The sequence below is a fragment of the Bemisia tabaci genome, chromosome 9 (genome assembly GCF_918797505.1).
Source record: "Bemisia tabaci chromosome 9, PGI_BMITA_v3".
Classification (NCBI taxonomy): domain Eukaryota; kingdom Metazoa; phylum Arthropoda; class Insecta; order Hemiptera; family Aleyrodidae; genus Bemisia; species Bemisia tabaci.
Window position 1 is genome coordinate 641,989 of NC_092801.1, and position 27,522 is coordinate 669,510.

The window sequence follows — 27,522 nt, forward strand, 5'->3', positions numbered from 1 at the left end:
GGCCCGCCACAAGGGGGGGGGGGGATACTGGGTCCCTGGTACCGGGGCCCGGGCCCCGGAGGGGGCCCGTGCTGCCTGTGAAAAACCATTACGAATTCACACGCAATCCTTCTTTCGTAGGAAAAAGTGAAAAATTTCCCCTAAAAATTGCGCAAAAGGTGAATCAATTTTCAAAAACACGCTGGGGCACTGTAGGATTCTTCTTAAATTTTTAAGGAAGTATACTTCTTGGAAAATGTCTATCTATTTTCAAGATTTTCAGTACAAAAGGATATTCTTAGTAACTGCGTTTCATTTTCTCCCGTCGTCAGATGCTAAGCGTCTTCAGTCTGGGCATCCTTGACTTCAATGGATCATGGCTCAACTCCCTTGCCATAGACAAACGAAGGGGGAGTCCAGGGGGGCCTGGCCCCCTTAGAATTGAAAATAGTATCATATGCCCCTCCCCAAAAAAAAAAAATAAAAATTTTCCAGATGTTTTGAATGCAAAAATTCGCAAGTATTTTGTGCTGAAAGTAGAAAAAAAGCGTAATTATTCCGCAGAAATTGATGGAAAATTTCGTCATGGAAGCTTCAAAATGCGTCCGGATAGATTTATAAATTCAAAAATTTCTTTGGGGATGCCCCTCGGACACCCCCCCCCCCCTCGTGCTTGGGGCCCGGGCCTTCAAACTGGTACCAGGGCCCGAGATGAAATGTGGCGGGCCTGGCCTTAACGGTCTAATTTTTACCTCCCCTTGTAGTTCATTGTTTGCTAGTGCCGTGGACAAAGTTTTCTTCAAAGACGTTCGGGGGAAAAAAATCTGATATCAGTTACTTAATACTCAGAAAGACATTAAAGACATTAATAGCTTTTCCCTCGGAAGGCATCATTAATTGAAACTCACGATGAGCATAAAAAGCCTCCCTTGGAAAAAGCCTCCTTTGAAAAAAGCCATCTCTGATTTCTCTGAACCTAATTAATCATGCGACATTATCATCAAGTTCCTTTGTTCCTGAAAACTCAAAAGACAAAGATTCCTTTGCTTCAGAGTATCTTCGTCCTCGAGAAAAACGCCGTAACATCTTTCCACCGTCGCAAAATTCCCTTATAGACACATCATAAATATTGAAGAAAATGTTTGATTATTTCTCCCCTATCTTCTAGAGAATTTTATTTGCAATACAAACTAGACCATTTGAAAATTTCAAGGAAGACTCTAATAATAATAGTCTCAGAAATAGAGATTTTATGGGGGGTAATTTTGCAACATTTACCGGTACATTCAAAAGCTATTTTTCCTTGGCACGTTAGAATAAAGAATGAGATGACAAAAATAAATTCTATCAGTCAGCATCAATCTTTTTCATTTTTTAGGCAGCTTAAAATCCTAGAAAATAAATGAAGGAGTAAATAAATAGACGGTCGTTTGTTAACGTTTGGCTCTTTTTTTATTGTTAGTGTTCCTTGAAAATATGAACGTATCTTTGTCATTCAAATGAACTGAGCAAGTATAACTTTAAAATGACTTTTAAATAATTTTCAGATTTCTTTGATTCGTTGCGATATGCGGATGAGCACACTTATGTAACAAGCGGCTTAGTAATGAAATCATTGCATTGCAAATCAATGCATTATTTTCAAGGGAAAAATGAAGGAGAGAATAGGAGGAAAAATAAAAGGAAGAATGAGAAGAGCAAGAAGGAGGAAGAGGAGATTTCTTTCCTTCTCTTAGTCTAGTTTTCCTTCCTATTCCCCCCTCCACCTCTTTTCTTTCCCCCTACTTCTTCTTTTCTTCCCCCTTTCATTTCTCTATCTCCTTCCGATTCAGAAAACGAAAGATCGAGAAACAAAGGACCGAGTCGGTCAGACTAAAGTCATGGTCCACCCAAAGGATCAGCCACATTGCTCACTAAATGCACATAAGCTGATTTAATCGAAGCAGCAACTATATCAACACCCGAGTGTTGTTGTATTGCATTGCATTGAATTGAAGGCGATTCATCTGGCGGTGTTTGTTAATTAGACCCATACAAAAGCATCGTCGTCGCTCGTGCTAAATGCAGCCTATCCAGCGCTTTGTAGGGATAAGTAGCTTACACGCCGGCAAAATAATTACAATTTCGCGCACTCAAGCCAGCCATTTGCCTCCTTTTTCCTCTCATCGGAACACGAAGCTATTCAGCCCGCTCGGAATTAAATCCGAAGCAAACAGAAGGCGTTTACTGCCGTGCTAAGGAAGAACGCCGTATGAACATTCGAGAGTTGCCAAATTTCCTTCGATAAAATGTTTATTTTTGAGTAAAATTATGAGCATTTTCCCTTGATATTTTTAGAAGTTTTAGATCACATTACAAACAAAATTATCTGAGAAATTGGTAGACAAATGTTCACAAATTTTCCTGAAAGTTAGTGATTTGCGAGGGGAAATTTGGCAACGCCTAAGGGTTCATACGGCGTTTTTCCTTATAGAATGGCAGTTTAAGCTCGGGCTTGGTGTTTTCCAAATCTTAATGGCGGGAATATTACGAAGTTCATGGATGCACCTGCACACAAGTGCATATTTATTTACGTTATTAAATTGCAGCGTTGCAAAATTGGATTATGTCATTTTCACGACTGAACCATGATTGAAACCTTTGTACAAAATATTTCGGTCCGAAAACGCCTCAGGCAACGTTCTGCCGTAAGGGAGAACGCCGTATGAACATTCGCGAGTTGCCAAATTTCCTTCAATAAAATGTCTATTTTTGAGGAAAGTTATGAATATTTTTCCTTGAAATTTTCAGAAACTTTAGGTGAAATTGCAGGCAACATTGTCTGGGATTGGAAGAAAAATATTCATAAGTTTAACAGCTAGGAAATTCGTGTTTTATAAGTTAAAATTTGGCAACGCCTGAAGATTCATACGGCATTTTTCCTCAGCACGGCAGCGTTGTGCCTCGACTTCAATGGCTAATTTTACAACTAAGAGAAGTAAATGAAAAAGATCTCGTTTCATGCTAAGCACTGGCTTCATTTCTTCCTATTTATCTTTATCCGGCCCATTCTTTAACGATGTTAGGCTAGCTTTTTAAACATTGAATCGCTACAAAAGATATTCAATGCACGAACATTTTATTCTCATCTTTTAATTTAAGTACATCACTTAAACCCGTTTTTGGAACCTTAAAGATTCAAAATCCCTATTGTTTTGGTGTGTTTGTCAGCAACAAACGGAGGAAGAGGCTTTAATAATCAAGCAATGGTTCTTCGTAGGGTCTTCGTAACACAAACATATGAAAATTACTCATCATTTTGCTGTAGCGCGAGCAGTACTGAAAACCAACACATCACGGCACTGCTTTCCGTAGGCCGCGGTCGGGGCAATATAAAACGCCTTCAATTACGCGTGATACTGTGCAACACACCGGAGTTGATATATTTGTATTCTTAGGTTTGAACCTAACTCAAGTAGGTTGCTCTACCAAATAAGGCATGTCAACCTGTAAACTGATATATTTCAAGTTACCTCGCATATCTTAAGCCAATTATTGCCCGTGACAAAAATAATTGTAGCCTTGATTCGTTTGAAGAGAGAGAATTATAACGTTATTAGTGTGCCCAACGAAAGCGGATCAACTGAAGGAAAACCTATTCTTGCAATTTTTTTAGTTCTTGTGCGCGCCCGTTATGTGTCAGGTGGTATTTTCCGACGAGAAACCTAGCTTCTTCGTTAAATTTTCAAAATCAAAGATGACGAACATGGTCTACAATGCCATCTCGCCTCTTGTTTGATCAATTTTTTGGAACTCGGTGTCAGGTGTTATTTTTTGACGGGAAACTCGATTTTTTAATTAAATTGTCAAAATTCCAAAATCCAAGATATCGGACGTGGCCTAAAACGCTGTATTGTTTTTTCAAAGGCCTTTGCAATCAATACGTCAATTTATTTTCTGTTCATTTTCAAAATCAATTTACCCTCATTTAATATAGACCTTGGTATAGACACGATTTTTAGCACTGATGCATTGATAAGGCTTATTGTTATTTCATCTATAATTTAATTTCATAAAACTTTGACATAAGACGGCACACGGCGCCCATTATCAGATTTTCATAAAGTTGTGACTTACTAATCAATAACAAATTGTGTCTTTGACTGAGATACAGAGTTTCTAATTTCAAAGAAAGAGAGCCAAGAAAAATGTCTTACTTTATCCCAAAGAATCGTTCTATGGTACCTGCAAGAAGTCACGCATTGTTGGTCTCGCTCCTCCATAGACCGTTATGATAGTGGCGTGGCGTGAATGCTCGATTCTCGATATTTCCCCATTTAAAGCTGTGGCAAAGAATCGATTATTAAGCTGCTCGTTTCAAACACCCTGTTTATCGATTTTTTGCCATAGGTTTAAATGGTAGATCGATCGATATATCGCAAATCACGCCACGCCACCGCATTATGAGCTAAATAGGCCTCCCTAACTTTAGCTTTTGTGGTGGAGTGGTCCCTGAAATATTCGGTCCGAAAGTTCGGCTGTGAGAAGGAGGGGACTCAACAAAAACGAAGGCTAGTTATTTAGTAGGCCGTTTTATTGTTTCACGCCTTAATTTTACGGGTTTCACGGGTTCGGATCGTAAAATCACGAGCTCGCGCCCTCTTAAAACGCCTGCCTGAGACCGTAAACTCATGTGCCGGTTAAGGCTTATTTAACTGACCGTTGGAGCCAAATTTCTTACATCAAATAAAAATCGAAAAGAACAGTCCGTGGGATATGAACGTGCACCGCACAATGGAGCGAGTCAACAGGGAAAATTGGAAATGAAATGGATTTTTTCGAATTTTATATCCTTAGACTTAGGCTTATATTCTGCCGCGCTGAGGAAGAACGCCGTATGAGCCTTCAGACGTTGCCAAGTTTCTACCGATAAAAACCGAAATTACTCGGACAATTGTGAATATTATTTTCCAAAATTTTCAGACATTTTTGTACGTAATTTAATCTTAAACATCTGAAAATTTCAAGGAAAAATATCCATGTGTGTTGTCGAAAATTCATGTTTTATCGGGGGAATTTGGCAACTCTCGAATGTTTATACGGCGTTCTTCCTTAGCACGGCAGTATTGGCCTAAGCTTATAATGACTCGAGGACCCTGGTAGCGTTTATCAATGAAAAAATCGTGATATTTTAAAGTTAAATTGCGATTTATTTACGATTTTTTGCCAATAAAATCTCTAGGATCATCAACATGTGAGCGATTATCCTCGATCTTGTTGCAATTTTATCTCTCTAAAATTGCGTTCGAAAAATCGAAATTTTATCTCAATTTATCACGATTTTTTTTCGATAATATTGCGATGAATCGCCGTAGGTTAAATTGTAATTTTATTGCAAATTATCGATGATACTTCAATACATCGACATCGATAATATCGCGATACATTTTCCTATAGAAACGCGTCCTATTGGGATTTCTGCCATACTTATGAGGTTCAAAAGTGGTTCCGGTTTTCTCGTGAAGTCTACCTCGACAAGAAGTAGATGAAGGAAGGGGTGTTACTGCCATCTTTGACGGTTATCACCAACCGCACTTGCTGCCAACCATATATAAGATGATCATTCTCTGCTAATATATCACACGATTAGCCGAAACACAATTTAAATACGTTGTAATAATGCACTTGAGTAAAGTACTTTTTGCAATATGTAAATAAAACTAAATTTTGAGTAACCTTTTAATTTAAACTCATTTACATTGTCCGCCATTTTTGGGCCCCATGTAGTCTACAGTCCATTTATACTGAGAGTCGTGACAACCCCCCCCCCCCCCCTCATGGAGTCACAAACGGGAATAAAGATTACACAAATTGATAGTTTTTCGTAACCTTTGATCGGCTCATTCGCAAATTCCTTTCTCCGTTCCTTCTCGCATTCCGTTTGTTCCTTGCCGAACCCGTTATTCCCCAGTCCGTTCTAGATTATAATATTTGCAATCGGTGAAAATGTAATCTTTATTCCCGTTTGTGACACTGTGGAGACCTAAAATACGGGAACCAATCAGGAATGGATTCACAATGTCTTAACTCTCAGTATAAAGGGACTCTAATGTAAACTAAGATGCCAATAAGAGGTGGTTACCGCAATGACCATACTCTCCCTTTGACTGAACTCTAATTTCAACTTCTTGCTCGGACGAAAAACGCTTTTTATTATACCGATTAATTCGTTTCAAGTGGTTATCATGAGATGAATGAATGGGGCTTCGTCATAAAACGACCCTGTTTAAACTGTCTGTTTGGAGCCGGATCCTCCGAGATGAAAGAAAGTTTCTCAATCTTAACAAAATTATATTGCTCTCAGCTTGCTTTTTCAATATGCAATTATGCAGTCCATCTCTAATATTCGGCTCTCTCTTTCCTCTGGAGTGGAGAACCCGACGGGGATGGTCGGGGAAGTTCCCTCCAATAAAATCTCGGCCCCGGAGCGTTTAATAAGTGAGCACAAGTGAACAAAAGAGGCGTCAAACAAATAAAAAGGCCCTATGAATAAATAAGCTTCCCGGTCTTTTTCAAGCTTCAATGGCTCGCTAAACAAACGCCGCCGCTTGTTTTCCCCTTTTGATAAATTACACGGAAAAAAAAGTCATTCAGGCGCTGAGAATTTTAGAGGTACACCTACTCGCATGTAAATATCTCAAAATTCTCAAGGTAAACTGGGATTTTTAAATATGGCGGTCTCGATGGTTGCCGGTAAACTCCGGTAGCTCCCGATTTTTTGTTGTTGTTCATCTGTTTTATTAACAAACGAAACAAGATCTTTGATTGTGACCCATGCCTTGAGTTGCTACGGTGCGTTTTTCTTTTATAAGAAGGAGAAAAAGTTTAAGAAAATAAAATAATTTAATATTTCCGACTCTTCATATTCCTGTTTTTCTCTTATTCCATGCCTTTTTATTCTTCTCCACTCCCTTCTCTATATCTTCGTCTTGATCTTTATTACTACTTTTTATTCTTCCACACTTTCTTTCCCGAGTCCACGACAGTGGAGGCGTGATAATCGATTATCTATATTTCCCCATTTGAAGCTATGGCGAGGAATCGATTATCAAGATGTCCGTTGCGAACACCCTGTTTATCGATCCTTTTCATAAGTCTGAATGGCAGATCAATTGATACATCGCAAAGTACGTCGCATGCCACTTGGCAGAACGAGTTTAAATTTTTTGACGAGTCACAAGCAGAAACTCTTCAGGTAGAAGTAGAGTGTCTTCTGAGTCACTTAAACCAAAAATAAAAAAATTCTGTGGAGCTCCTGGAAAATGAAGTCAATTTAAAGGTACATTTGGGCTAAAATAGCCAAAGTATCCATAGCAAGGCCCGTCATATTTTATAAAATTTTAATTAAATAAAATAATGTAATTAATATAAATTTAATTTAATTTAATTGGGGTATTTTATTTTATTTTACTTTTTTTTTGCAAATTTAAGGAACTGAAGCATTAAATCCAGGAAAAAGAAATTTTTTTAAATAATATGACGGGCCTTGATATGGGTAATTTGGCTATTTTAGCCCAAAGATACATTTAAATCGACTTCATTTTCCAGGAGCTTAACAGAATTTTCTTCTTTTTGCCTTACGTGACTCAGTAGACACTCTACTTCAAGAACCTGGAGCGTTTTTGCTTGTGACTCGTCAAAAAAATTTAAACTCGTCATACCAAGCTGTGACCGGTCTGAGACATTTTTCCGCGTGACTATTATGTATAGGCCCGAGGAAAATCGGTCCAAAAAAACCCGAGTCCGTCAGACTGGGGTCAATTCGGGCTTGAGCGTTAATCCGTCGCCAATCCTGTCTTGCACCGACTGCTCGCATCATCGGAGAGGTCCATGAGAGCGGACGCGGTTTGGCGCCAAGGGGGAAAGGGGGGCGTCGCTTGCGGCCAGAAATAAATTAAGGGGTTCCCGGGCCGATCACCCGGGTCGTTATCAACCGGCCCGCCGGGGAGGGGGGGGGGGGAGCGGCGCAGCGGGGGATAAATAAGCGAACACGGAGATAAACAAAAGAGTCCCGGGCCCCGCTTTTATTTACAATATCACACCGATTAGTCCTCAATTTATTGATCCGCCGGGGCCAACGGCTCGTTGCCACGTTTTCCAGCGTGTGATTCTTCCGAGTATGTGACACTTTAACGTGTGGTACGGTGTTAGACGCATATAGTGCCTCACAAGACCACAGGATACTTCATGCATTGCGCGTAATAGTAGCGCCTTACAAGTCTCCAGGATACTTCATGCATTGCGCGTAAACCACGGTGCGCGCTCAAGTCGTTGAAAAGTCGTATTTTCTTGGTGTCAAACCTATACTGCCGTGCTAAGGAACAACGTCGTATGAACATTCCAGTGTTGCCAAATTCTCTTCGATAAAATGTTTATTTTTGAAGGAAATTGTGCATACATTTCCTTGGAATTTTCAGGAGACTTCGACAAACTTCTTCCAAAAGAGGAATTTCGCGAAGATTGTAGACGTAGTCTGCCGTGCTAGGGAAGAACGCCGTATTAACCCTCAAACGTTACCAAATTCCCCTCGATAAAAAGGTCATTTTTCAGAAGAGTCAAAAATACTTTTCCTTGAAATTTTCAAATATTTCAGTTTAAAGTGCGAATAAAAATTTCCATAAAAGTTGAATTAAAATATCCGTAACGTTCCCAGAACATTTGTGTTTCATTAAAACAAAGAGAGATGTGGTTAGGTCTGGCGGTTCATACGGCGTTCTTCCTTAGCACGACAGAGTAAGAGAACAGATATAGGTATCTGGATTGCCTCCTCGGAATTCGAAGCACGATAACGTGAGACGCCGCCCCCCCCCCCCCCCCCCCCCCCGCGACGGCGATCCGAGTATTGTTATCGAATGACTCAGATCGATATATATCATTGCTAGAATAGGGATGCATCGATCGAATCGTCGCTAACGATTCAACCATCCAAGCACCAGTCATCTACAGCTGCAACTCCACCTATCAAGGTGAGTGCGGGAAATTCAGCTGTCGCACAGTGGATCGAGTCAATCAGAGAGGTCGGACATGAAATTTTTGACTAAAACTGGAGTACCTACCTTTACAGGGAGATTATGGACAACTCGAAAATTTGGAGGTTAAGATTGATCAGGTCATGTAGCTCTTATGGCCCCAAAGGGGAGCCACCTATGAACTCGAACCATCCAGTGGTAATAATTTTTACTTTTCAACTAGTTATACTGATCAAAAATTATAAAAGCCCGCATGAAACTTTGATACCGCTTACATTTTCTCAGTTTCAAAGTTTTGATCCTTTAAGACGCTTGTTTGTAATGCGCTAACGGCCATATTGAGTAATCATCCAAATGCATAGGTTGGCAGCGGCACTTTTCTAGTGATTTTCCTTTTCAACGTTGTCGCCTTTTTGACCCCAAGAGCTAGATAAATCGAGATGTCCATACTCTCCCTATAAAAGTATTCCAACTAAAACTGCAAATTTTCACTGAAAAAAGAGTATGGTAACATCTACCATCCGTTTAATTGATTTTTTACACAGTGATACTATTCAGAGGAAATAACCAGAATCATAGCAGTATTCATCAGAACTCTGGCCATACTCACCATAGCATAGTAAATGCTACCATAGAGTCTAGTGTTTTTTACCATACTCATATCACTGTGTCAGAGTATGGTAGAATCTACCATATTTTTTTTTTCAGTGTTGATGTATATTTCGTCACATTTTAAATTTTAAGGAGTGCTCTAGGAAGAAAATTTCACGGGGAAACCAATTAAAGCACTTCTAAGACTTCAAATTCTTGAAAACACAGAGTTATGAGCGTTTAAAGTCTCAAAAAAATGTTGTGAGACGTCCCCTATGGACTGGATCCACTGTGTGTCGTCTTCGTCTTTGTTTGCCGGGCGTGTTATTGCCCCAGCCAATTTGGGGTGGGTGTGATCCCCGCCTCCGGCCAATAATCGAGTTTCTTCTCCGCCGCGGTATCTCTGTCTGAGTGTTTGGCTACGGCCGCGAGTTCAGGCAGCTAATAGGCTTTTGAGGTGAGTGTTTGTTCCGCCATGATCGCTGCCTCTTCACCGGCTCCACGTCCGAAACAGAGACGAAGCGATACCCGCCACTACCCTCTCGAAGCGAATTTTCGCCAGAGGATTTGCTTTAAGTTTTCAACATACTGCCAACCCTTCTTACAACAATACGAAATTCTCTCCGGGCGACTAGACTGCCGTGCTAAGGAAAAACGCCGTATGAGCCTTCAGACGTTGTCAAGTTTCCTTCGATAAAAATCGCATTCACTGAGAAAATTGCTAATGTTATTTTCCAAAAATTTGGTACGCAATTTAATCAGAAATATTTGAAAATGTGTGTTGAGTGTTATCAGAAATACATGTTTAATCAAGGGAATATTGGCAACTCTCGAATGTTCATACGGCGTTTTTCCTTAGCACTGCAAAAGAGTCCCTTTATACTGAGAGTAAAGGCAATACAAATCCATTTCTGGTCGGCTTCCGTATTCTAGGCCTTCACAATGTCACAAAAGGGAATAATTATTACATTTTTGTCAATTGCAAAGATTTTAATCTGGAATGGACCCGGAAATTAGATACAAAGATATACTATTTCCCACATCAGAAAAAAATTACAAAAAATACTGTGACATCAGCTCCTTAAGCACTTTCAGATGAAGCAATAAAAATGTGCATGCAAATTTTCCATTGTTTGTGACCCAAATTGGCCTGACAAAGCTCTCTCTCTCTCTCTAATTATAAAATTAGCGCAAAATTTTGCGAATTCATCAACGCGCAAATACAGGGTGATCCCAAAGTTCGCTCGTCTGGTGGCACCTGGCATCGCCCTTGTAACTTTTGAACGGATTGATATGGAGATTTGAAGTTTTGTGAGTTTCTTTAGGTCAAAGTAAGCGACGTTCGAGGCCCCTTAAAACTTTAAGGGGACCACCTTAAAAAGGGGCGAAAACTCGATGGATTATACGGGACGTTTGGATCATTCTTCGAATTTATTATTTCACAACGAGCGGGGGGGATTGTATGGGGCACTGAGCCCTGAACGATAAACCACGTCAAAAGCCTGCAAAAAGCTGAAAAGAAATTCAATTATATGTAATCCTAAGACCAATATCTCGAAACTAATTTTACGGAGCCGTCTGAAGAACCAAAATTAATCTCGATGAAGAAGCCTTGCCATCCCATCTCCCATTAAAAATTGAATTCATAAAGAATTCCTAGAAACGAAAATGAATTTCTTTTCATGAGTGCTTATTTTTCAGCTCCGGTTTTTGCGATAAAAAATGAAGATCAGCGGCTTGATTCTCTCGCTGACTAAAAATTCGTAAACGGGAGCTTCTACCCATGTCTTGAATCACAAAGCATTGGATTAAAATTCAAATCTAAAGTCATGTCATTTAATGTGGCTTTATTGATGTGTGAAATGTATACTGAGCCTCATTTTTTGAATAAAAAATGAACGTATCGATGCTAGAAAAGGAGCCATGTTCATAGAATTTGCGTGCAACCAAGGTCTTTTCAGCATAATATGTTCAGATGTTAAGTTGAAAATAATTGACTAATTAATTTTTTCTCATCAAAAATTTGTGCCTCGAGCAGACCAGGGCTTATGCAAATAATGAATAACCTGTCAAATTATCTCATTTTTTACCAATAGCTCAACTTATTTTTATGAAATACGTTTCGCCAAGCATGTCAATACCACTCTATACATATAGGAACTACGGGAACTTGAACAAAATGCTGTCAAAATTTGTTGTTGTTATAATTTTGCCGCATAGCCATTGCAAGGTTTTAGGACATTTTGTCAATGGTTTTTTGTCCGCACACTTGTTTTGTCCAGTAATTTACGTCCATGCGTAAAATAAGCAAGAGTGACTCGATCCGAGTATACTATTTTTGTCCATATAATATTATAATGGCAGTATCAAAATGAGAAAATCGAGACTCTCAATCTGACTCTCTCTCTCTCTCAATTTGAGAGAGAAAGAGGTGTTGTTACGGTGACTCATTTTTTAAATGAAATGTTACTTTCTTCTTTTCAAATCGTCATTGGTGAGTATTTGGTTTTATCTCTATCCTTAAAATTGTCGATTTAAAGTATACCTTGTATATAGCTTTTTTTTTTCATTTTTCTCATGAAAATATTTCTTAATCATAAAAACATTTACATTTTTTTAAGGTGGCAAATATTTTGTAATACCTTTTCCAAGCGATGGCATTAATATCAATCTCAATGAGCCGTAGTTGGCTTGAAAAAAACTACAAAAAAATGAAAAGAAGAGAGGAAAAAATCAAGAAGCACGCAATCTTTAGTTTTAACCCATTTGCATATCGATCTTTTAGAGTCAAATACGTCCAAATTTGAGCCGATGGTTGCGCGTACACCACGCTGCAGCACAGTAAAAACTCAAAATATATAAAAGAAAAAATCAAAGTGCTGTGGAAATCACTAAATTCGACGCGGAACCACCTTAATATTTACAAAACACACGTTTATATTTTCCTTTTATACTTCATTTTTCCATCAATTTGAATGAGAATAATCCATTCAGAGTGTGCAAACATTTCAAAATCATGAGTTGAAAATCGCTGATTCCGCGAGTTTAAATATTAGAGCCTAACACAGAGCGGAACGGCGTGCTGCCAACGCAAAACGCGCATTGGCGCCTACAAACCTAAGGAGATACTTCACGCATTGCGCAATGCTTGAAGTATCCCCTTAGGTTTGTAGGCGCCAATGCGCGCTAGCCGGCCGCACGCCGCCGCGCCGCGCCTCAGCATGCCACGGCGCCACAAACAACTATTTCACAACAGAGGTGTTGCACAGTATCATACGAAATTGAAGGCGCTCCAACATATTTAGAATGACAGGCATCCCTTAAGAATACGGAGCTTCCCTCGCAAAATAAATCAAGATACTGTGGCACAAAAGGAAAGCAGTAGTCCAAAAACTTCCTAAGTCCTAGCATCCGCATTTAATAGCGTTTAGCATAATTTGCCGGAAAAACGCGTGGACGTAAACTACTAGAAAAAACAGGTGCGTGGACAAAAAATCGTTGACAGAATGTCCTATAATCCCATTGCAAATCAGATGGTTGAACATGCAAATCAGATGGTTGAACATGACATGTGTCTCAACACTTGGCTACGTCTAGTGAAGCTTAAAAAAATTTTTTCACGAAAAATACAGATACATTCAAACCCGAAGAGTCGACTGATTATTTTGTTTAACATTCATGATGTAACACATGGTTCTTGGGTAATTTGTCGTGAGGATTTTGACTTTTTGGTTTTTTGGGGGGTGGCTAGAGTCCCTGTATACTGAGAACCCCCCTCCCCTCATGGAGTCACAAACGGTAATGAACATACACAAATTGAACGTCTTTCGCAATCTTTGATCGGCTCATTCTCAAATTCCTTCCTACGTTCCTTCTCTCATTCCGTTTGTTCCTTGTCGAACCCGTAATTCCTCGGTCCACTTCAGATTAGAATCTTTGCAATTGGTGAAAATGTAATCTTTATCCCCGTTTGTGACACTGAGGAGGCCTGAAATACGGAACGAATCAGGAATAGACTCTCATTGTCTTGACTCTCAGTATAAAGGGACTCTAATTGAAGGAAATTTGGCAAGGACTGAAGGCATACGGGATTTTCCGTTAACGCGACAGCATGGATGGACGATTGGCTCGGATCCAATCCTCGTGGGAAAAGCGAGTAGTTTTCCGAGTGATTCGGCAACACCGGACGGAGTGAAACGGAGCGAATGGAAAATGACCTACATTTGGGATTGGGAGCTGGGTGCTGGGTGCAGCCTCTCTATCTTCGCCACCCCATTCCACCGGGGCAACGCCGGCTCCGTCAATTTCGGGTGATTGCTCCGAGCCCCATTCGCCCTCCCCGTGGCACCCCCCCTCACCCCCCCACCCCGGCAGCAGCGTTCGCCTCCTCATGTTCGCCCCCGTCCAAGGGGAGGTTCAGGGTTCCATGCTCCCAAACCGAGGAACAACGCCGTATGAGCCTTCAGACGTTGCCAAAGCTACTTTGATAAATTACACAGCCCTGCGTTTTTTTGATCATATCGAGTTGCATAGCATGTCTTGATTGATTCTCATGTGCGAGTATTTTTTAGCGCTAAATTCGGGAAAAATATCCAAAAAATTCAATCACATCAGGATTTTCCGCAAATTCTAAATTTTGGTTTTTTTGGGGGAGAAAATTTCCAACAAATTGATTCCCTCTGACGTGCAATGGTTATTTCATACTTAGTAGAGGTACTAAAGACCAAAATCAATGGTCAAATTGAAAAAAAAATATCAATTTTTCAAAAAATGTTTCCCCCAGAAAACCAAAATTTTGAATTTGTGTAAAATACTGACGTGATGGAATTTTTTGGACATTTTTCCCGGATTTAGCGCTAAAAAATGCATACAAATAAATTAAGAAATGCCTTGCAACTTGACATAACCAGAAAACACAGGGCTGTATTATGAATTTTCAGGGAGATCTGTGAAAAGGAAGGGTCGTTGGAGGTCCGATAAAGGCCATTTTGGGGCCAATCTTGCGGGCCTATTATTGAAATTGATAGACAAAGAAGACAGAAGGAGTATAAATGGAGCGATCCTATTGGTTGAAACGGGTGGTTCTTATAGACCAAGGGAGAAAATGATGGACTAACCATCAAGTCCCTCGTGGGTTGCCGTTACCTATAGTCTATTACCTACCTCCTATGTCTATTACAACCACCTGATTCCCCCAATAGGATCCCTTCATATCTATCTTGTTTTCTTTGTCTATAGCTTTGTCTATCAATTTCAATAATCGACTCGCTGGCTGAATTTAGAATGGCTCGGGATTTCTGAAATAAACATTTTATCGGAGGAAATTTGGCACTTCTCGAATGTTCGCACGGCGTTCTTACTTATCATAGTGGCAGTGTCCCATGCGTCGAACAACTCTGAAAACCCCGTTGCATTTATAGTACAGAAGCGGATCGAGCAATTTGGCAACACCAAGTTTTTCTTAAATTTAAACCTATGTTAAGTAATCGATTCTTGTCGGAGCACCTAGCCCCTCCAAGAATCGATAGATTTCCATAGGTTTAAATGGAGAGAGAACAATGTTGCCAATTTGCTGGATCCGCCAATGCTCTAGTAGGAAGAACGCCGTGTGAACATTTGAATGTTGCCACATCGGATTACTCGACATGGTACGAATTTATGCACTCTAAAGTAATATATATATATTTCATCTTTAAAATTTCACGTAGGCCATAATAAATTTTCGTGACCAAAGGAACTGACATTAACTCCCGACTAAGATATTTACGTTTTTAAGTAGCATTGATAACGAAAAATTTGAATCTCCCGCTGATGTGATGAAAAGAGAGTCCACTTAAATCACGCTACAGCAGTTTTGGCAGGCTTCTTATCGAGCAATATTCTTTTCCATGGCTGTATTTTTCAAACAGTGAAAAGTGTATACAATATCTGAGGCAAATCGTCGTTGAGATTGTCATGATTACACGTCGTGGGGACTGTAACGGCATCTTTCTGTATCTCTCAGATTCAGGGGAAAAGTTGAAAAACGAGATCCGAGCGGAATACGTCTCCTCATCTGCCAAAGAGACAAACAGAAACAAAAGCAACATGGGAAGGGAGCAAAAGTAAGGACGCGCGTTGATGACGGCGCAGTGATACAACTATTCGTGCTTGATGGATGTCCGTGTTGCGTCTGCAAAATTGAAGGCGCTATGGCATGAGGCGTGAACTGGAAATGGTCCGGTCTACGTTGTCAATGAGATACCGCTCAGATTCGGTGGAAAGGTTAAAAAATGAGATCCGATTATGTTTCTCATTTCTGCGGCTGTGTTGACACTAGATTTTTCCTTTTCTTATTTGAATCAGTGAGTTTGAAAACACACCAACCCGGTTCGGGTATTTTTCGATTTCTCCTTTTTTACGGTTTAGTAACACTTATGGATAGAAACATCTGCACGCAAAAGGAAATTTCGAAATTGCAATCGGAAGTGCTCAAAACAGTGACGGGAAAAGGGAAGAGTCGGAGTATTTCATTGGAAATACCAATTTTTTTGTCATTTCAAGGGAAACGGGTGATCATCCGATTTTGCGGTTTTCTTTGTCGGTTCAGTATACATTGTACCAACAAGTTATATAAATATTCAAGCGTTATTCAGGTCGAAAAATATAAATTTTTCAGGGCAGACTACGAAAAATCAGTATCTGAAAGTCGATGAGAACGAAAACACACCAACTCGGAAATTGTTAAACGCTTAATTCTCTGTCATCAAGCCCCAATCGGAAATTTGACCTTGGTACAAGCTTAGTATGACATTTTTTCACATTTGAATAGAGTTGCCAAGCTTATCTTGCTAATGTTCCCACAATGTTAGCAGGACATTTATTTTACCTCTGGGACAAGCTTGAGCCAAAAGATTGTGCCAAGGTTAGGTTTGTAAGACTGCTCCAAGCCTATCCTGATAATATTGCCACAATATTGGTGGGACATTATTTTACTTCCGAAACAAACTTGGATATTCAATATTGTGACAATGTTATGTTAATAATATTGCTCCAAGCTTGTTCAGCGGTTATTCTGATCATAATGTTGCCATAGCCTTGATGTTAAAATATTGCCATAGTATTGGCAGGATATTTATTTTACCTCTGAGACAAGCTTGGATTTCCAAACTTCCCTCTGAGACAAGGTAGGCGATAGAACGCCGTATTACCTGCCGTCCTCGCGGAAGAAATTTATTAGCATCGCAATGCCTATAATGTAGGCATACGGAACATTTGAGTGCCGAGGAACCTTCCTAAGTCACCTACTTCCTTGGCTGCTTGCACTGGCTGAAGTATTCAACTTGGATCCCACTTATAACGGGCACTGCCCAGGCGAAACGAGAACCAGCCCCATTGACGGGGCGGCCGCGCGCGGACCGTTGCCAAAAAGCTCCATTTGAGCCCTTGGCCTAAGAATATCGATAAGATGGGTTAGACGCCTATGGATCATGTGCCTATTACGTCAAAAAGCGAAAGGTCGCAGTTTTTGCCCTTTAATTTGCCCTTAAAGGGACCGCAACGGCAGATCCGCGGCGAGCGCGCCCTGGTGGCGGAAATAGCAAACGCGGTCGAATTGTGCTCGTCGCGCACAATATTGTGTTAATCTTATGACAATATTAGAAACAGAAGCCTAAAATGTTTATTTTCTTAATCTTGTGACAATGTTAAACTGCTAATATTACCACAATGTTGTAAAAATAATGTTAGCATAATATCAATCCAGCAGTTTTAGATATCCAATATTGTGTCAATATTATGACAATATTACGAACAGAAGCCTGTTATGTTTGTTGTTCTAACGTTAATTGAATGTTAACATAATAACAATACCGCAGTATCACAGAGATAACATCGTCGCGATATTATTTTAGCAATTTTGTTTTCCTAATATTGTGTCAATATTGTGTCAATATTATAAGCAGAAGCCTATGTTCAGTATTTTTTTAATAATGCGCCAATGTTAAAACTAACATATTACTGCAATATTGAAAACACAACTCTACGACAGTATTAGTTTACCAATATTGTATAACCAATATTGTGACAACATTGTGACAATCTTGGAATCACCGAGCACCATCTGACGTTGGATTTCTAATGTTGCTAATATTGGTGCAATATTAAAATACTAAGGTTATATATCCAGTATTGATGGCATATTGTACCAAGATTCTCAGGCCAACCTTACTGTTGAAATATGCTCACAATCTCGCTAAGGTTGCCACAATATTATTCCGATCTGCCCAAGGTCAAATTTCCGATTGGGGCATGATGGTGTATCGATTTCAACTTGGTGCTTTACAAAGTCTCTAAGTACTTGTCCTTTGGCACCAAAAATGTCTTTCTTAAACTAACTTCTTCGCCCGCTGCGCAGTTTTAGGTGTTTCCTGAACAATTTTTTTTTTCCGAGTTGGTGTGTTTTCGAACTCACTGATTCATTTGTAGACCGATGTCTGAAACTTGTAGGCACCGGCCTCATGCAATCCACGGAGCGTGTGATTTTGGAACAGAGAATTTCCATGAACTAGCCCCTATGTACGAGGGGGGACCCAAAAAAAACCGGAATTTTGCTGTAACTTGGCAACAATGGAAAATATTCGGGTTCCACCGCTAGGGGGTCTAACTAGGAGCTATGAAGAGTCACTAGGCCAAATTTCAACATCGTAGCACATTTTCTTTCCATTTTGGCGAGACTTGGCTTCAGGGGTGTTTGGCGACCTCGTAGTTTTTTTAAGATGGGTGATTTTCATAGGCTATGTGCGGCTAAACTCCGTCAATGTTTGGATTGAATGTTGCAGGGAGCATGATTTACCTATAGCATAAGTGAACAAATGTTTTTCTTCGATTTAAAGTGTGATTTATTGTTCCAACGTAGGCTGAACGCCAGGCGGCCGTCACCGGCTGGAGCGCAAAATTCGGCTCAATTCGGCAACAATGTGTTTTATGCCAAAATTTTTCACAGCGATGTTCTGAATATTTCTGTATTACATCCAAGTGATATCTGCTAGTAGGCGAAACAATATTTAACCATGTTCATTCATAAAAACGTGATTTATTACATGTTTTCATCGGTTCTAGCCGATAGCGATAGCAGTCTAGAGCCGTACAGGGGTTTCGGGCGATACAGACCATTTTGAAACTGAAAAACCGTACTTACACTGAACTTTTTGACAAAGCTTGTCCTTCAGAAGCAGCACTTCAAAAGGTTAATAGAGAAAGCCGTATTTTTATCGAGCAAGAGAGAAAAATTTGAGCTCTAAGTGTTGTCACTGAAATTGACCCATCTTAAAAAACTACGAGGTCGCCAAACACCCCTGAAGCCAAGTCTCGCCAAAATGGAAAGAAAATGTGCTACGATGTTGAAATTTGGCCTAGTGACTCTTCATAGCTCCTTGTTAGACCCCCTAGCGGTGGAACCCGAATATTTTCCATTGTTGCCAAGTTACAGCAAAATTCCGGTTTTTTTTGGGTCCCCCCTCGTATCAGCGAACAGGACCCCACCATACTTTCCACGAATAATCCAAAATTTAATAGGTCCGACAACCTAACCCCACGAAAAAAAAATCCCCCAACCGAATTTTTCAAAGTTGAAGGGTTTAACACTCTTCACTTCGCCGATGCTCGACGAAAATCAACCATTGAGGCATGAGCTTGCAGTCAGGAACAGACCCAATTTTTCCACACCACCAACCCGGCCTCCGAACAATCGAATTCGTACCGCTTTACAGCAAATTAAATTCTCAACAAGGTTGTTGAAACTGGCAATAAAACTGCCGGTCAATCCCCGACGTATGCGAGAACGCGAGAGTCAATCTGACAACGTGACGTGGATCTGACGTCAGCGGCGTGCTCGTCGACTTCTGTTTCTTTCCATGCAGCTACGCAAATGCTCCCTTTCACGTATTCACACTTCAATTCATTCGACGAAGTCAGGACGGGAAAGAACAATACGAGTCTAAGTTTACTGCCAGGAGCAGATATGATAGTCTCGTAACAGACGAGCGCAGCAGCGCTCTCTGGTGGAAAAATTAGGAGTTGAATGGAACTCGTAAAATATCGTGCAAGTTCATGCCCGTCCCGATTCCGTGCAACGCCTTCATCTTGCAGGTTATATTAAAAGCATTGCAATATGCAAAAAGGAATCGGAGTTCGTTTAGAACAAAGATGTTTGTTCGCTTCGAAGCAGAGATAGTATGCTTCAGAAACCTCACCCCATTCGATCATCATCCCTTTATATGAAAGTTGTGTTGACGCCGGGAAGTCAACGCTCAGATTCGCCTCATGATACCTAATGCCCTAAAACTTGAGACATTTTAGGAATCCTAACCTAGTTTGGAAAAATTTGCCTCTCAAAGCACTGAACCCAACGTTCATCACTTTTTGCGTGCGCTGGTTCGTGGATTAGAATAACCGAAGCGCCTTCAACTTTTTCATATACAACACGCGCGTCCATAAAGTGTGAATACCCACTTGTATCAATACATCATTGCCGACATCATCGAAAGGAATGACTCGGAATTGGAGATGATGCGTGTGTGACGGATTTGCGATTTGACTACTGATTCTAATGTAAAAGTTCGCGAGAAACACGATGGTCCCACTGGTTTTCTCTGAAATCAACTCCCAAGCTCAAAAAAACTCTCAAGTTGAGGCCAAAATGAAGGAGACATGCGACGCTTTCCTGAGAGTCCACTTCTACATCAAGACAAACTCTCCATGCAAAGATAGGGATAGAATAAATTAGCAGGGTTACCGTGTTTTTAGTTTTTGAGCCCCCAAATAAAATGGCAGCCCTGTCAATGTATTGCTTTCTATCTTTTCATGAAGAGTTTATCTTGATGCAGAGGTGGACTCTCAGGATAGTGTGGGATATCCCCTCCATTTTAGCCTCAACTTGAGAGTTTTCTTTGAGCTTGGGAGTTGATTTCAGAGAAAACCAGGGGCACCATCGTGTTTCTCGCAAACTTTTACATTAGAATCAACAGTCAAATCGCAAATTCCTGACACATGCAACATCTCCATTCTAGCTCCGCCACTATTCTGCCATGCTATGGAAAGACGCCGTATAAACCTCCAGTTGTTGCCAAATTCCCTCTAATAAAATACGAATTTATTAGGGAAATTGTAATTATTTTCCCTCCAATTTTTCCGACTACTTTCCTCGCAATTTAATCTAAAACATCTGAAGATTTCAAAGAAATATATGCATAATTTCGTCAAAAATAAATGTTTTATCCGGGGAAATTTGGCAACTCTCCAATGATCATACGGCGTCCTTCCTTCGCACGGCAGTATTACACTGCCGTGCTAAGGACAAACGCCGTATGAACGTTAGCGAGTCGCTAAATTTCCTTCAATAAAATGCTTATTTTTAAGGAGAGTTATGAATATTTCCTTTCAATTTTCAGAATCCGTGAAATTGCTAACTAAATTATCTGAAAAATTAAGAGGAAACTATTCATAAGTTTACCAGGAAATTCGCGTGTTATCAAAGGATAAAGGTCTAGCGCCGTGGTACGGCGCTAGACGCATAGTGGCGCCTCACAAGACCACAGGATACTTCATGCATTGCGCGTAATAGTAGCGCCTTACAAGTCTCCAGGATACTTCGTGCATTGCGCGTAAACCACGGTGCGCGCTCAAGTCGTTGAAAAGTCGTATTTTCTTGGTGTCGAACCGATACTGCCGTGCTACGGAAGAACGCCGTATGAACATTCGAGAGTTGCCCAATTCCCTTCGATAAAATGTTTATTTTTGAAGACCGTTATGGATATTTTTCCTTGGAATTTTTAGGAAATTTAGGTGAAATTGCGAACAAAATTAGCTGAAAAATTGGAGGGAAATTATTCAAAAGTTAACTAGGAAATCCGTGTTTTATCAAAGGAAATTCGGCAACGTCAGAAGGTTCATACGGCGTTTTTCCTTAGCTCGGCAGTATATTGTTTAGACGTAGGCAACGGTTTAGATTGTTAGTGCGGGGTCCCGAAATGGATTGTCTCCGATCGGCCGGTCGCGTCAGTGCGTTAAAAAGGTTAAAACCACCTTCAAAATAGCGAAGCCGATGGCAATGTTGCCGTAACTTGATCAAAAATCGGAATTCCCCAGCTGAACCAAACGAGCCGATACTCAAAATGGCAACGCAGATCATCAGAAGCGTCACGTCGCGGTGGCGTTCATTAGGCGTTGACAAGGGAGCTACTAAGCCCCTGAGCCCCTTAAAACGACGCTTGTTTATGTCTTGACACGCCCCCTTGTCCCTCCACCCTCCCCCTCCACCGGTCCTTTCCGGCTCAGTTTCGTTCGGATGTCTTCGCGAGACGGGATGAGCGAGGTGATGGAACAGTCAACTCGGCTCGCCGAACTTGCCTGTTGATTATGAAACTTCTGTGCTCGGTTCTATGCCACAGGTGTTAAAATTCAAGAGGTGTTCTCCCAGAGGGTGCTCCATTATTGTGTAATGTTTTTCTCCGATCTTATCCTTTGCACAGCGCTTTCGTTCCAAGTGGCGTATCCGCGTTACAGACCTAGGGTTCGTCTATAAGTGAACAACATATGGACGTATTTCTGTCAAACGGAACTATGTGCATTAGGACATGAGCCCTGAGACCCATGAGAATATATGCATAACAGGGCTCACGCCATAATGCGCATAGTTCCGTTTAACAGAGATAAGTCCAACCTTACAATAATAAATGAACCTACAGTTGAATTTCATTCAATAGTTGGCTGCCCTTTTGGGCCCTAACAACTCAATGACCTAACTTCGTCCTCTTCTTGTATAGTTACTCTGGTCTAAAGCCCTTTGGATCTGGTGCGATATCCAATGCATAATACTGAAAATCACAAATTTGCACCGATTTTAGTCTTCAAATCCAAGTTTGAGCATCTATATCAAAGCGGAAAAATTTTTCGACTAAAAATTTTTTAAGTATATCGGGAAAATACACATCGTTATCAGAGTATTGAAATGTCTCGGAATTCGAGAGTGGGACCGATAGTTGCCATTATCGATTCCCCTCCCATTTATCCACTGCCACTGAAACTGACAATCTGAACTTAGGCGAAACAAGGCCTTAACAATATTGAAATATCTCGGAATTCTAGAATGGGACGATTGCCATTATCGATCACTTCCTTTAATACACTTCCGCTGAAACTGGCAACTTAAATTTCGGCGAAACAAGGCCTGAAACCGCAGGCACAAGGTCGGGGCTGAAATTCGGTGAAAGTGCGGACCGAGACAGTGGCGTGCTATCTTTTGCGATGTATCGAATGATCTGTCATTTAAACGCATGAAAAATAATCGATTAACAGGGTGTCCGCAATGGATACCTCAATAATCGATTCTTTGCCATAGCTTTAAATGGGGAAATATCGATATTCGATCATTCGTGCCTCGCTTTTGTTGGCAACACGGTTGCACTCGATTGCGCAAATTACGGACGAACGCCCGTGGCCACAGGTCCGGCGCCGATTGTTGCCAGATTGTGCTAAAAAATCAGCACTATTCCTCATTAAAATCCATTTAAACTATCTAAATTAATAGCAGAGCCTGGCAACCTTGGTTCCGGTGAGGAAAGTCAATTTCCAGTGCCTCCAGGCTGGTAAATAGCCATCCACCTATGAAAATCACCCTGGTTAATTGGCCGGATTCCAGGTGCAAATTACCACGGCAATTGTGACGGCGTTTTAAAATAAGCAACCATGACTTTAAAAAAAATACCGTGAAGGCGAGACGAGAGCACAAAAACAGAGCGAAAATAATTGTTTCTTCTTCTTTTTTCTCTATTCTTTCTCTTTCCTATATTCTTTCTCTTTCCTTCATTCTTTCTCTTTCCTCTTTTCATTTTTATTTCATTGTCTTTAACTTCCGAAAGTCCCTTTCAGACTTTCTTCCATCCTGAACGCTTAAATGGAAGAATTCGGCCATAATTCTATCGAATGTCCCAAAAGCGTGGACTCTAGTCCAATGAGCACACTCGATGAGAAATTATTGCCCTCGATAAAAAGAAAGGGTCGTTTAACTCAAGGACAGGGGGGGTTGATTGCCCTTATTGAAGGGATCGGTGGGTCACCCGAATCGGGCCAGGTCTCATAAAGTCATTTTACGGTTATTTAATTTAATAGAAAATCCTGTGAATGGGCCACTGTTAGAATTCTTCGATGGGAAATTGGACTCTACGGAGAGGCAGAGACGAATATCGACTTTTTTGAATACCTCACGTACTACTCGTGCACAAAAAGTATTATCAGGGTCAAAACCATTGTAGTGGTCCTTGGGAAACAACAGAACTAAATTGTCGTTCCTTAGACGTGAGCAAGTAACGACATTTCAAGGCTGCAAAATGGACTAATATGATTCAATATTTACAAGAAGATGACTGAGCGATTTCTGTCCGAAATATTGCTGATTTTGCAATGCAATAGGCATTAGATTCGAATTATATAATACTTTCAAATCAGAGGCTTTCAACGGTGTCCTAGTTAAGATAAAAAATTGCATGAGGAAATTTTGCAATATTGAAACTTACAAAGTCATGTCCTTCTCTGAGGACGGTCAAGTAGGTATTAATTAAATAAAATAATAGAAAATTCCTAACTATGTTGTTTATTTAAAAATTGTCCTCCCCGATTGAAAAAAGTTCTTTCAACCGAAATCAAACTAACTATTTCCCTCTCTTTTTGTTACAGGAGTGAAAATCCTTCCGTAGGACAAAAACTGTGAAGTGTTTACAAATCAATTTGGAATAATGATGGTGAGTTGCACATTTTAAAAATCTAAAAAGCCTCAATAAAATTGAAAACAGGAATTTGTACGGTGAATTTGCGCACAAATCCGCTGAGATGTCTGGAATTTTCTCCTGAACGTAAACATCTGGGGGTCCTTATCGCGCTTCATCAAATTCACCTCGTCCACGGACACTTTTTGTTAGTGATTGGTAATTGGACGTATTTTTGTCAAACGGAACTATGTGCATTAAGGCATGAGCCAGACCCATGAGAATACATGCATAACAGGGTTCACATCATAATGCACATAGTTCCTTTTGCCAGAAATACGTCCAATTGAGGTTGGCAATAACGCCTTGATACAAGATACAATTATTCGTACTCTATGGACGCGCGTGTTGCGTGTGAAAAGATTGAAGGCGTTTCGGTTACTCCAATTCATGCAGCTGTGCTCACAACAGCGTGTGACAAGCCGCCGTTACGAGTAAGTGGCAGCATGAAACTCTGTGATGAAAATTGAGAAGAGAGGACATCCGTCTGGTTATATTGACATTTATAGACAAAGCTATAGACAAGGGAGATAAAGAGAAAATGGAGCAAGGTGAAAGTAAGTGGCAACATGAAACTCTGTGATGAAAGCTGAAAAGAGAGGACATCCATGATTATTGACGTTAATAGACAAAGCTATAGACAAAAGAGATAAAGAGGGAATGGAACAATTCGTTGATGAAAGCGAGTGGTTGCAATGTACAAAATGTAAGTAATAGACTAGGCAACGGCAACTCATAAGGACTAATATAACGTTTTCTCCCTTAGTCTATTATAATCATCCATTTCAACCAATAGGATTGCTCAATTGTCCCTTTGTCTTCTTTGTCCATAACTTTTCCTATCAGTTTCAACCATCGCCCGCAGATGATGTGTTCAATTTGATTTTCTCTTGATGATACATCATTTTTAACAGTCTACACATGTGGTTTTATCCGTTTTGCATAACATACTCATTTTCCTTATAATCACACATTCGGAAAAGGCTAGACTCTGCCACCGTTCGTTTTTATTCTTACATTTTTAAAATTCTTGTTAATTCAAGTAGCATTTTTCAATGGCTGAAATCGGGATATATTACATATTTCGATATTTTCGGGGAAAAAATGCGATGAATGGCGATTTAATCTCGATTTCATCGACGAAAATTGATCGCGATTTTATCGAACCAAAAATTGCGATGTGTAACGATTTAATCGCCTTGTATCGCAAGTTTTAATGCGATAATATCTCGATATATTGCCACCGATATAATCGCGATAACCAACCGATAAAATCGCTATTTATCGTGATCACAGGCACATGGGAAAGTACTTATCCCCCCTTAAAAACATAGCTTTTGCACAGAGGAATAAAGGCACGCTGATACACTGAAAAAAAATTCTCGGCCTTTTTACCAAGATCCGTTGGTACCTTTACCATCTCACTTTTTTTTACCAATTATTGGTAATTTTACCAAGACAGACCGGTAAGCTTACCTAAAAACCGGTATTTTTACTGTTTTTTTCAGGTAAGAATACCACTTTTATTGGTAATCAATTCCTGGTAACTTTGCCGTTTTATTTCGGTAATTCTACCAAAGTCGATAAAAAATAGTGGCGTTTTTACCAAGGTCCAGTAAAATTACCGAGAAAGTTCAATAATTTTACCGAGATTTCTCGGTAAAATTACAAATTCCATAAATGGTAATTTTACCAAGAAAAAACTGGGATCAAATAGAGCCCTGAATTCTTGGTAATTTTACCCTTTTCTTAGTAAATACACCGATATTTTTTTTTCCAGTGTATACACTGAGCATTTAAGCCGATACAGTTTGAGAGCGGTCCTCGCGTCAAAAGTGTCGCTTCAATGCACACGAGGGTTGTTTCTTTTTATTTTAATATTCCGCGAAAATTCATGTGGACTCATGTAGAAAATTCTCGGAGCTGTGTCGAGTGTTGTCGAGGAGTCCCTCTTTGGAGGTGGAGTGTTTGTCGACCAAAGCGAAGGCGGCATGTCCCGTCGCAAAGTTGCGAGTAGTTGCTTGTCGTTGAGTATGAAATTTATGCATGCGCGCGGGGGGATGAGGGGGAGGGTGGCGGGAGGAGGGGATGAGGGGTAGAAGTAGAGGGGGTGGGAAAGGACCCGCCACGCCGCCGGAGATTGGATTCCGCGCTCGGCGAAAATATCAGAGCGAGCGCTGCCGTAGTACAGAAAAACCGCGTAAGTACTTTCGGGCGATGCCTGATTTCTTTTTTAAACTTGCGGATTTTCTGGAAAATCTGTGGATATTTAGCGGATGATTTTCTGAGAGGAGAGAATTTGCAGGTGTCTAAAATTTGGTGAATTTCGTGTTTGAGAGGGAACTGCTGAGTGAACTGAACACGAAGATACCCTTGGTTCATGAATTGAACAATTATTGGAGGGAATATGACACAATTATCTTATCTGCTAAAATACGAGTGCTTAAACTGGAAATGCCGTCAGATGACGTCACTAGGCGGTACATTCTCTCACTTTTAAATCTATTTTCATACTATTTTCCAAATCAGAAAAAAGTATAAGAAATACTGTGAAGTCAGCTCTTTCAGCACTTTCAGTGGAAGCTATAAAGAATTCGCATGCAGATTCTCCATTGTATTCGCAGTTTGATCTGCTGAACCCAAACATTTCCTGGAAAAATATTCATGAGTCCCTCTGAGAGAAATCGACGATGCGATTCTCAAACTATGTATCTTGATCCGCGTAGAGAACGTATATGGACGTATTTATGCTAAAAGGAGCTATGCGCATAGGGTTTGCGTGAGAGATAGTTCCTTTTGTCATAAATACGTTCATATGTAGAGTACAGACGTGTCAAAATATAGAGTTCATAGGACCCAAAAGAGTAGCCAAACGGATGTATTTATGCTAAAAGGAACTATGTCACACGCAATCCCTATGCGCATAGTTCCTTTGAGCATAAATAGTGCAAATAGTCTTTGAATACAAATAATGGACCACTAGACAAGCTACGAATTTCAGCATTCTGATACATGTTTCTTCACCAAAATTTAACGTAGAACACGATCGATGCGCACAACGAAAATTACCAAATCCAACTCCTTACGAAGATATTTAATGATTCTTGATGCGTGAATTCAAACCACCCGCTCATGAAAACTCA

At 40.3% G+C, this 27,522-nt stretch overlaps 1 protein-coding gene across 3 annotated transcripts in view; it reads left to right on the top strand.

Annotated features, from left to right (window-relative positions):
- The window catches only part of LOC140225501 (uncharacterized), a 129,432-nt gene that overhangs the window by 28,625 nt on the left and 73,285 nt on the right, over positions 1-27,522 (top strand). For 2 of the 3 annotated variants that reach the window (XM_072304626.1, XM_072304625.1), the window contains one exon: positions 24,291-24,355. The exons of the other annotated variant lie outside the window; for it this stretch is intronic. The gene's annotated coding sequence lies outside the window, so the exon portion shown is untranslated. The remainder of the gene's footprint in view (positions 1-24,290; positions 24,356-27,522) is intronic. 3 annotated transcript variants of the gene reach the window in all.